Source organism: Stigmatopora nigra, chromosome 17, assembly GCF_051989575.1.
Source record: "Stigmatopora nigra isolate UIUO_SnigA chromosome 17, RoL_Snig_1.1, whole genome shotgun sequence".
Taxonomy (NCBI): domain Eukaryota; kingdom Metazoa; phylum Chordata; class Actinopteri; order Syngnathiformes; family Syngnathidae; genus Stigmatopora; species Stigmatopora nigra.
The window spans coordinates 7,365,473-7,378,238 of NC_135524.1; the positions used below are offsets into that span (position 1 = coordinate 7,365,473).

The window sequence follows — 12,766 nt, forward strand, 5'->3', positions numbered from 1 at the left end:
GGTAATAAGCAGACACAACAACATCCTTTACTCAGAAAAAATTAAGATTCATTGCAAACTGCAGTACTCAAATTAATCAAACTTGAACTTCTGTCATGAGGTAGTAAAGTGCACTGACAACAATAACCAGGATCTAAAGCTTGACCTCACCTTTTAAAATTACCTGTACTTTGAGACTGATAAATCCAGTATTATCTTATCTATTATTTCTTCTTAATTGTTTAAAATATTTTAAAATGTTTGACATGATTTAGGTGAAGAAGCAACTTTTAAGACAAAAGTAATATTTATTTTAAGAGGAATTGTCCTACAAAATGCAGCTGGAGAAAATCATTTCACTCCATTTAGGAAAATAAATCTTATATATAGATATACATTTCCAGTGTCAGTACAAGTGTGTGCATTGAAGGTTCTTGGTCTTCTTTTGCCTTGTGATTGGCATGCAACTTATTTACTTGGGAAATTATTGAGTGTCTAGATCTGGAAAGTATTTTCTGCGATGAACAAGAGAAATAGAAGTTCCCTTTGCTAAAATCATACAGTGTGTCCCAGAAAGACACCTGGTTCTTCCACAAAACTGTGACAAACCGTTAACACTACCCACTCTGTTAGCTTGAGACCAGCTCACTTCTCTCAGTCACGCCTCCACCGCCCAGAGTTTGAAGTTTTTGGGGAGAGCAGAGGTTTGGGGCCGGGGTTAAGGGAGAACGTAGCGGCGCCGATGCAGTAAAGTGATTGTGATTTGTGCCTGCCACCATCAGCGTCACTCTGCTCAGCTTGTCAGTCCGTGGCAGCGTCAAGGCGGGCGTTGCGGGACCGCTGTCACTAACAGTAATAGATATCATTTCAAAAACGTCGCTCCCGCCCATTGCGTCTGGCTCACGCCACTGGCTAGGGCCCACCTTGGCCACGGTTGGTTGGTCCCATTCCGCGCCGACAACAGGGTCCCGGCGCCGGGCTTAACTGTTGGGGTCACAGCCTGACGATATGTAGACGTGCACGGATGGTTAACTGGCTAAACGTGTTGATACGGGGGGAGTGTGGGCGGGATGGCGGCGGAGGATTCCGTGAGCTCGTCATGTGAGGCAGATTTACATTTTTGGCTGAGATTTTAGAAATGTATGTGCTTTCATTTGGCATGGTAAACATTTCAATGAGCCTAAAGACCCTTGCGTAAACATAAGCCCCCGTTATGTCGTATATTGTTGCCACCCCAATCAGAGCTTCTCTAAAGCCGTTAATGGCCATTAACAACACAGCCGGTGGTGCGAACAATGTGACATCACAAACGTCACTTTGCGTTAAACCCACACCAAGTCAGGACTACCCACAAGACAACCAGGCTCCTTGGCATGGGGTTTGCATGCGTTTATATTGACATGTTTGCACAGTCATGTGCATCTCATGTTTATTAAAGATGTACTAGATCAGAACATGGGATAGGAAATTAGGTCCAATCGGATTATTTTCAGGGGACTGGAATTGGCCCAAAAATTGTTTAAAATGCATTTTTGCCCCAGGTATTAACTCATTGGCTGCCATTGATGGTGATGGACGTCCAATCCAGTTTGATTGTTGCAGCGATCGAACGTTTGCTGAGAAACCTAATAATCAAATTGGATTGGACATTTCTCTCTTTCAATGGCCGTGGTACATGTACATATATATGTATATATAAATCGATGAGAATTATTCGACCAACCGTCATTATCCGGCATTTAACAGCAACACTATTGAAACTGGCGCTGGATTGTTGGCCTTGTTTGGTTTCAGAAGAAAACAGTGCAAATCGTTAGTGAGTTTTGATAAACCTCTTCTTTGCTCCAATAGGATACTTTGCAAACAAAGTCATGAGAGTAACGTGTTTCAGCAGGTCTGACAAATGTGTGAATACATGATCTATTTGCGCCTTTGTGCCAGCGCAGGTGCCAGTGACTTAGCCAATGGGAGGATTGTGTTCTGGGTTTAACATCCACACACACAAAAGCCTACAGAACAAGCAATGTGTTTCATATCCTAAACCGCAGCACGGACTATGGTTTCTGATGAAGGCTTTAATTTTGCTTTCGAGTCGCACCTGCCCTTGGGGTCCATTTCCTTTCATAATTGTGTGTTTGCACGTTGACAATCTTTGTGCTGGCGGGGTGTGTCCAACCTTCTGAGGTCGAGCCTGCTTTATGCTGTGTTAATGATGCGATTAAGATGTTCAACATTGTCAACATGCAGAAGCCAATGTGTGTGGAGTGTTTGTCTGACAAGTACACTGCACACAATCACCGCCCTAATGCAAACTTTGAAGAGATTATGCCTTTTGCAAAGAGCAATATTTATTCCATCAGATTTATCTGTTTTGTAATTTTAAATATTATTGATTTTAATGCAACCCTCTGGTGTATTTTCAAAAGTTCTACATTAATTGACATTGGGAGGTCCAAAACATCCTGATAACAGTCTTTTTCAGCAAAATTTAGCACAAAAAGAAGTAAAAAAGTAAAATACCTAACTGCAGCAAATTACACTTAAAACTGGTAGTCAAAAATACCTCTCTAAATTAAAACACTTACACTAATCCTCTTTAAACGTCCTGTTTTGAAGCATCACATCAGTTGTTACATCACAAAGAAAGGATGTTTGAACTAATACATTTCAAATTGTGTAAAAATTAGAACAAATTGTTGCAACAGGAATGTATTAGTGTGAATGCCTGTGTCATAAAATGCAGATTTTGATTTAGAACACATGAAGCATTGGGAAACAATTGTTTTATCGGCAGCGTAACATTTTGTTGTTGACCAGTGGAATTGAAATCTTTAAAATGGACAACAAGAGAGAACTGGGACCAACAGGGACGTGACAAAAAGTGCTTAGCACATTGTGCCATTTTGCCTCACCCGGCCCCCACATACACTTGCAGACACACACACACGTCACTGCTCCCCCCGCAGACCCTTTCCATGCTCTCGTCAGCTAATTATGCAGAATTAGAATCTTCTTTCACACCAGTGGTGTCAGGGTACCTTAGCTTGATCTGTCAAGGCCCCTCATGACTGGGTGCTAAACTCGCGACAGTTGACGAGTGCAAAGGGCCGCAAAGCTAATTGTAAGTGAAAAGCTGGACAGCACTGATGGAGGGGTGGGGGAGTCAGGGGTGCGTGTGTGTGTGTGTGTGTGTGAGGTTCAGGTCAGTGCGGTAGAGGGCTTTGTTCTTTCTTTTTTGTTTTTTTATGACTGATAAAGAAGGGATATTTGTTTTTCTGGGTTTTTCAGGGTGTCAAGGAAAGACAAATTGGGGAAATTGTGAAGGTAAAGACAGGCTGCTTGCTTCCCCAGAAAAGAGAAAAAGGAGCAAGAGACCATGTTTGAAGAAAACAGGTAGGTGTGATGAAAGACAAAAACAAATTCTTTCTTTCAGGGCATGTCGGGCAACATCTTCCTCATCGGTATACATGGCCTGGGACCACCTGCGTCACATGCGTGCGTATTAGGTATTTAGAGCATACATATTTAAAATGTGAACTTACTTGCTGTTTGTGTGTATTAACGCTTGTTTGCTTAAAGCTACTGCATATTTTTTCAGTGTGCATTTCAGTTTGTTTACACCAGGAGCAATAATATAATTGTTTTAAATTTGGGGATTTAAAAAAAAAATACTGCTTTAAATCATGATCAGCATAACTTTATGATTAACATCACCTGCTTCTGGACTGTGGGAACTTAATGTAGTTCCTATAATATTTGTAGGTTTGATGTAATTATTGTAAGGACTGCAGCCCTTAGTTGCCATAATCATTATTAAAAATTGTTGTTGACTACTCATATATTTATTAGTTATTGTTATTATTTATTGCTTATTTATTTGTCTGTGTTTGTTGTTGTTATTGTGCACTTTGTGCTGATGTGTTGCATTTATTTTTTGCATGTATATAATTTTATTTAATTATATATTTTTTATATATATATATTTTTTTTTATTTTTGCATGTATTTATTTAAATTTACACTTAAAAAATCACAATAAAAATATTCAATTCAATATATATCACCAACTGAATGTAAAAGAGTGAATGCAATGATCAACTCATGAGAAAGCTGTGCAGAGGCCTTAGAATGAGCCTGATTATTAGATTCAGCTGTGTTGGTGGAGGGATTCATGGGAAAACAGACTGGATAGCTGCACTTGAAGACTATAGTAGGTAAGATCCTTTACATATATATATATATATAAATATATGTATGCATCTATAGATATATATATGTCTTGGCTTGTATATAAATATATACATGCACAGCCAAGACATATATATAAGGCAAGAGACATTTCTGGGTGCTGTATTCTATTGTTCTTTGGTCAAAATGTTTGAAAACAAATTGACATGCTACAAGTGTGCTTTCAGTGCTCAATTAAAAGAAAATGGTTTGCAGAGCAATATTGTTTGTAGTTTGATACTGTTACTATAACTAATGGTGCATTTTTGCAAACTTTCATGCATTTATTGCATGATATGCTGGATTGTTGTTACTCTCATATTTCTTGCAATTGAAAGAATGTACTGGACTAACAGGTTAAGGCATGCAAAAGTTGAGCTTTTTCTTGATTTGAGGATTTGTGCTTGCAATATCCATTAGGGAAGAATTGCCTTAGCAGAATTTCTAGGTTTATTTATATTTTTATGTCATATCTTTACTTCCTGCTGGGCAAGAAGAAACAAAAATGGCTGCACCAGTGAGCTGTCAGAACATTTCAGAAAGTTGTTCTATATTTAACTGTAATCCAATGAGGAGCATGAAACCTTTTGGTACCATTTTTATTCAGACACCGTGTTTTTAATATTATTTGTTTATGGATTTATTTTTTACAGCTGGCCACCTGATACATTTACCTATATGAAAGGTTTTACTTGAGTAAACGTGCATCATAATGCTTTTACTGTGATGGTTGGGGAACAAACATGAATTAACTTGCTAACTCTTGTCAAAAAATCATCAGATAACATAACAATAACTCCTTTTGAACAGATCCTTTATTTATTAATTTTTTGATGATCTGGGCCAACAAAATTGTTACACTCACCCACACTTACATCTTGTGACATGAACATGGAGTGTGTATTAATCTTTGTATGCCATTTTATTCTGATTTGGAGCATCTCTCTTATCTTGTTGCCAGTTAAATGTTTCCTTGCCAGGCCAAATGAAATGTGTCACCAGCAAGGCGGTGGAGAGAGTAAAAGCACGACAAGAACTTGTCACCTGTCTCTTTAGGGCATCTGTATGTCTGAGGGTGTCACACTTCCCTCACACAGTCACACTCTGCAATAAGAACATTTCCCAAAACATAAACAGTATTTTGATGCCAAAAAAAGGTTGACAGAGAAAGAGTTTGAATATTGTTTTCCCTTACAGTTTGACCAAGGGTCGGCATTGCAACATGAATTAATGTAATTCACAATTATATATTCCTGAAGCAACTACTAAGTGGCAGCTATTTTTGTATTTTTATGAAAATATATTTTACACAACAATTGAATGATGGATGATGAGAGAAAATAGCAAGTATATTTGTGTATATGTATATATGTTTATATAAGTGTGTGTATGTATCTGTGTATATGTATATCTGTATATGTATATATATGTGTGTATATGTATATGTATGTGTATATGTATATGTGTGTATATGTATGTGTGTATATGTATATGTATGTGTATATGTGTGTGTATATGTATATATGTGTGTATATGTATATGTATGTGTGGATATGTATATATGTGTGTATATGTATGTGTATATGTATATATGTGTGTATATGTATGTTTATACGTGTATATATGAGTATATATATATATTTTATTTAGTTTTCTTAGCCTTTGAAGTGTAAGTGTTTTTTCAAAACACATTTATTGTTTTTTTTAACCGCTACAAGTCCATTTGCATAAAAAAGGACCATATTTTAGTTTTTTTTTTCTTTTTCTTGCCCTTAGAAACAACCGATTTCACATTATGTGGCTGTAAAAATATTAAACAACTGTTTCAGCCATTATTAATTCTAAATCACCCTCGGATACAGGTCAAATTCCTGTGGCTTTTTAAAAAACAACTCCTGCTCGGTGCTATTCTGCTTTTTTAGTTTTTTTTATTTGGGGAGGATATTGTGTGCTTTGCTGTATTCTTTTGAATTATTTGGAAAAATGTCCTTTTATTCTTCCATGAGGAAATAGTGCCAGTGGTCTTTAATTATACATTGTTGTGTTAATGAAACCCTTTCACTTATAAATCCGGTGGGGCTGTTGACCTTCCATTTATGTGTTTGCCGCCGAAGCTAAAGAGGCAGACAGCGGGATTCAGCAGTCAGCCGACAGCCCCCACTCCAGCGCTACTTTGGAGCACTTGAGGACTGGAAACAGCTTTTCTGCAGCTCGTGTAGATTTGCGTTGATTAGGCCTCGGCTGGCTCGGGGAAAGTCCTCGCGGAATAGGCCAGGAAGCTGTTTGGAATTGGACGTTGTTCCGCCCCTCTTGTCATTACCCTCCAGCTCTCACAAAAGGGACCAAATCTCCTAGTGCCTTTGAACCCGTGTTTGAAAATGAAAGACATGTCCAACGGAGGTTCTTTTCTTATTCTTCTCTTTTAGTAGACAAGCGTAAAGAGAGGGGAAATGAAGGAGGAGGGCCGATGGAAAGGGGGGTTGAGGGGGGTGTTGTTGGTTGGTGGGAAGAGCTTTGCAGCCCTAGTTTCGCTTATGCTTCATGGTTTTCTTCCGGCCTTGAGCTGCTGCTGCGGAGGAAAACATTTCTTTCCGCAAAAAAAAAAAAATGCAAAGGGGGGGCTGGAGGGGGTGGGGGGGACACGGCTGAAGGATAAGATGAGAAAGAGGGTTCTCTGGAGCCAGCTGCTGGAGAGGTTAGTTTGAGATTTCCAGCCATTAACCCCGTGCCCAGCCAGCTCGGCCACTTGAAGCAGACAAGGGTCTGGCCCTGGCCCGGCCGGAGCCCCTGTATGAAAGGGGACGAGGGGACCCAGCTTGATCTCGTGGGGAAATTGTTTACAAGTGGGGGCCCTCAACACCACAATAGGGCAAAGTACAACAGAAGTGGGGAATGCAGAGAAAGAGCGAAAATAGTTAAGTGAAAGAGTGAAACAAATCTTCCAAAGCATGGGGCAAAAGTGAAAGAGCAGGGAGTGAGAGTGATTGAGGATGGACCAATGAGGGCTTCTGGCGGGTGCTGTCGATGGGAGTTTGGAGGGGGCGCGGCATGCACTGATTTTGACACAATACGTGGAGGGCTTATTGGAATGGAGGGTTTGGAGGAGGAGGAGGAGGAGGAGGAGGAGGAGGAGGAGGAGGAGGAGGAGGGGGCCTCTCGTTCTCTTTTCAAAGGCAGGATAAACAAGGAAATGAGTCTGTAATCATTTCCAGAGATTGCCTTCCTACTTTGCTTCTCTCGGCCTCTTCCACTGGACCGTGTTCATTAGTGGACCGATTCAAGCCCTGTTTTTGCTTTTTCTTTTTTTTTTTCTCTCTCTCTCTCTCGGACAGAGAGCCAGTGAGAGAATCTCCAAAGTTAGTAGTACTACTGCTCCTTTTTCACTCAACAGTATTCCTTATCCTTATTGGCACAAACGAGTACTAACATTTTTTGGAGGAGGAGAAGGATTAAATGTCAAAAATAAGAGGGTGTACATAAGAAGTTTTACACTCAAATGAGTAGTGGACCAAATTGAAAACTGGTTTATAATTAAGGGCCAAACTCACTTCTTGTCAATAATGTTTATTTAAAATTGGATGGAAATTGTGCTTGCGTTTTCTTCTCTATGCCAATATGTTCTGTCAAATTTTTCATTGTTTTCATTTTTAAATTTTGGTTAAAAATAGATATATCTGTTGTCACGCTATTGCTACTGCAGCTTTCTTTCCAATGCAAAATTACATTTTTATTTGTTATTTTACAGATAAAAGCACTATGGGTTGTGGTCAACTGAATCTATCAAATTTAGTAAAGTAGCTCCTGAGTTTTCTTTTTAATATATAGCACTGCAACCACAATAATAATATATACATACATTTTGAATGAAAACAGAGGCTTTTCTGCTAATTGCATTGATATTGTTGCAGAATATTTTCATTAACTAATTTGACTAATTTTCTGTTCTCCTATTTGATTTTTTTCCCGCATTGATTCAGATCATGAATCAGCAGCCAGTTCCTGCTAAAAATGCCGCCTCCCCCCTAAATCCTTCTCTATGAGGGGTGGGACTGCGCGCACGACACAGCAAAAGGGGATCTGATGAGGCCTTTTCCCTGTCAACAAGGTACCTATACATTTTTAATTTATTTATTTGTTCTTTTGTTGGTTTTATAGGACATGACTTTTTTAAGATGTTGTCGATGCACTGGTAAAAAGGTGTCTTTAGGCACCCCACCCATGCATTAAGTACCCCTGTGATCTCCACCATATTTATAAACACCATTTTATGTCAGATGGCTTCCATTTCTTCACTTGTTGGGACCCCCTGTGGCTGCTTTTACAAGCACAGGTATGAAGAGGTCAAGCGCACCCCGTCGGCAGCGTAGTCGCAGTGGGAAGAAATTTATTTCACTATTAGTATATTCCCAAATGAGTAGAAAGACACAGGGAAATCCAAAATAATTTACCCCTGCTATTTGGTTGACATATGTTTTGTTTGTGACTGTGTGTTGGACTTGTAAACCGCTCTTTAGAGAAATAGATCAACAAAAACATTCTTATTTGGTTGAACTTGACATTGATTGTATATTTCATAGAAGGATTGTTAACCAATCATTTAGATTGATGGTTAACTGCAATATATAAAAGGATGTGCACAATGTGCATGTACATTTGGATGAATTGTTGTTGTTGTTGTTGTTGTATATTCCTGCATTTAGATGTCAACATGGCTTAAAAAGAATATCATTTTTAAGCAAAGCAGTCATGATAGTTTTAACTGATTTCATGCTATTTTGAAGGCAGACAGCATTTTCAATGAATTAAAATTAAATATACAAATGACATTTTTAAAAGAAATTTCTTAAAATTTTATCAACCAGATTTAAAATGCTTAACGTATGTGTTTGGAGAAAGTGGAAAATACTGATTTAGATGCTTAAAAGACTCAAAATAGCGATTTAAAACAATAACAAAACATGCTTTCCTGTAGATGTTGTGAAGTAACAAGTTTAAAAAATATTAGTGATAACTGAAAACTATATCTTAATAATATGTCATTTGTTTTGTTTTCACATTATACTAAGACATTGAACCACAGTACATGACTTTGCCTCACTATTATTCAAATAAATTCACATATTATTTCACTTTATCCTCACTAAAGATCCTGGGGGTGCTGGAGCCTATCCCAGCTGACTTAGAGCAAGAATTGGGGTACACCATGAATTGGTGGTCAGCCGAACACAGGGCAGAAGAGAAGGACTACCATTTGCATATCTAAGGGTGATTTAGAGTGTCCAGTCAGCCTTCCATGCATGTTTTTGGAATGTGGGATGAAACCGGAATACCCGGAGAAAACCCATGCAGGCCTGGGGAGAACAAGCAACCTTCACACAGGTTGACCGACCTGGATTTGAACCCAGGACCCTGGAGCTGATAATACAAAGAGTAAAAGTACAGATTTGTGTTCTAATTTAAACTGTGAAAATAAGATTAATCAGGAATATAAATACTGGTCAATTTCAGATACCTGTAATATCTACTCCAGTACAAGATGAAGTACTAGTACTTCCTTACTTCAGACTATTGTTGAACAAAATAAGATGCAGATGTCTGAAACAGGGTTTTGGGCCAGACAGACTGACCCAGTCCAGACCAGGTGTCAAGGCAGGGGCAAGTTGGGGGCTTTCCTCCCGTCTATCTCGTCTCCCTTCATCTCTACTATCCTCAGTGGGACACTACTAGCCTCTGTCCTGGCCATGTGGTTCTGTGTGTTGTTTTTAGTGCGTCCTAAAAACACACTGTTAAACACACTTTTAAAGGTTTTCTAAAAGCATTTTTCCTCTCAGGGTTTTGGCACTTTAATCTACTATTGGGTTTCATGTGCGGCACACCTGGGGAGACAAATGAAATACGATGGCTTCTGACAGCTCACGCATACTGTCGTATCTCTGTTAAAGAGAGAGAAAAAAGGCCTAATCAGATTTATTGTTTTAATCAGAGAAGAAGGTGTCGGCTTCTCTTTGGCATGATCACTTTTTGACCTTACTGCTATCCTGAGATGGGGTCCTGTTCGAGTTTTTTTTTGTAGTTTTGAAGGGTAGAGATTAAGCCGTGATACGCTCTGTTTAATGACTGTTCACGCTTTTGCCAATATGACGTGTTGTTGCTCACTTCTGACACTGCAAATGAAAGACTGACCTCAATTTTATCCAATTCCATATTACCAGTTCTACGTCATAGCAACTATTGTTCATTATCAACCTCTGACAAGCTTTATCATTCCCCTATTGTCAAAATGCTTATTTCTGAGGTTACTGTAAACATTTCCTGAATGCCAACAGCCATACAACTTTACAGAAGCAGTGTGTGTATATATATCTATATATATATATATATATATATATATATATATATATATATATATATATATATATATATATATATATATATATATATATATATAGTAATAATAATAATAATAATAGTCGGTCATAGGCTTTGACTCAGTAAAAGCCTAATTGTCACCATACCCAGCTGTGTATGATGAAATTGGTAGTGCTTCTCCATAAGGTGCCAAATAAATTAGAATTTCAGACTCGTGTATATGTATGTGTGCATATATATATATATATATATATATATATATATATATATATATATATATATATATATATATATATATATATATATATATATATATATATATATATATATATATATATATATATATATATATATATATATATATATATATATATATATATATATATATATATATATATATATATATATATATATATATATATATATATATATATATATATATATATATATATATATATATATATATATATATATATATATATATATATATATATATATATATATATATATATATATATATATATATATATATATATATATATATATATATATATATATATATATATATATATATATATATATATATATATATATATATATATATATATATATATATATATATATATATATATATATATATATATATATATATATATATATATATATATATATATATATATATATATATATATATATATATATATATATATATATATATATATATATATATATATATATATATATATATATATATATATATATATATATATATATATATATATATATATATATATATATATATATATATATATATATATATATATATATATATATAGCTGTCTATATATATCTATAGAGCTATAGATATAGATAAATGATGAATGAAAGTGTTTTTTTCAGTATCATTTCTGGTTTTCAACCAGCTGCTGTTACTCGTGACAGACTTCCTTCTGGTTCAGGAAGAAGGGGTCACTGTAGGGTCGTTTCCAAACATGAAGACGAGGGTCATGCAGAGTGAGTAAGCGAGTGAGAGGAAGAGAGAGGGAGAGAGTCCTCGCCTCTGTCCGACCTGTTGTTAAAACGTTTTTTATTGGATCTTTTCCACTTTTGAAGTGGAACTAAGGAGTAAAATTGCTCTTATCTTCTTCCTGTCCCGTTTTTCCTGAGAGAGATGTTTTTTGCCAGAGAGTTAAAGGGATTTAAGATTGTTGTGGCTGTCAAGGGGGGCAGGTTCGGCCAAGGCTTTGTGCTTGTGATTTTTTCTGCTTATAGATGTGTACATACAGTATGTATGACTTTCACAGAAAATGTAAATTCAGGTTTGTGGTACATATACATAACCCTAATTTCTTGTAATATGACAAAATTTGATGAATACTAGTGAAAATTGTAACATGGATGGATAATATTCACAATCCTGTGGGTGGTTTCAGAACCAAGCCTGCACATTAAAATTCATATTAAATGGTAAAACAAGTTTTGCAATCAAAAAATAAGGTTAATGAGAGTCAATACACCCAAATTTGTAGTTGTAAACTTTTACAACTGATGTCTTTTAGAATTATAAGTATTATGGTAAAATGTTCATGTGAGACCCCAAAGATTCAAATTCCAAGAGCAAGAAAAATTGCATGAATTCAAAATTCATTTTGAATAACACCAATTTAAAAGTCTCCTGTTTGTTATTGACACAAACATCAAACTAGAAATTCACACGAACTATATATAAATGAACTAATAATATGTATAGACCACCCCCATAAAAAAAATATGAAAAATACTCTATCTAAAGGCAGTAATCGTCCTCTACTATCCTGCTTTGTGCCGCTCTGTAAAAAGTTGTACTATAATATACAATAACACTAATGCAATGTACTATACTTGAAATATTTCATGTAATAACAACGGTTTGACAAAACCTGAAAAAAATATACAAGATTGCCAAACATTAAATTCGGCTTGCACAGATAAAGGGTCAGCATGAAAGGATTTTGGCTGCAGCATGTTGGTAAAGTAGAGATGCATTTAATTTTGTATTTTTTTTTTATATACCAACAATACAATCCTATCACAAGCCACAAGCCATACTGCTGCTTTAATTGAGTTTTTTATTTTGGGAGGGGATTGTTGTTGAGAGTGGCCACATCTGTGTGATGAAGACCATCTCATACAGTAACTGCTAAGTCTCCGTG

At 36.3% G+C, this 12,766-nt stretch overlaps 1 long non-coding RNA gene across 1 annotated transcript in view; it reads left to right on the forward strand.

Moving 5' to 3' along the window:
* The first annotated feature begins 4,100 nt into the window (after positions 1 to 4,100).
* Positions 4,101 to 12,766, forward strand: part of LOC144211117 (uncharacterized) — an 87,815-nt gene continuing 79,149 nt past the window's right edge. Inside the window, exons 1-2 of the long non-coding RNA XR_013329527.1 lie at positions 4,101 to 4,192; positions 8,183 to 8,310. This is a non-coding gene — a long non-coding RNA (uncharacterized LOC144211117). The remainder of the gene's footprint in view (positions 4,193 to 8,182; positions 8,311 to 12,766) is intronic.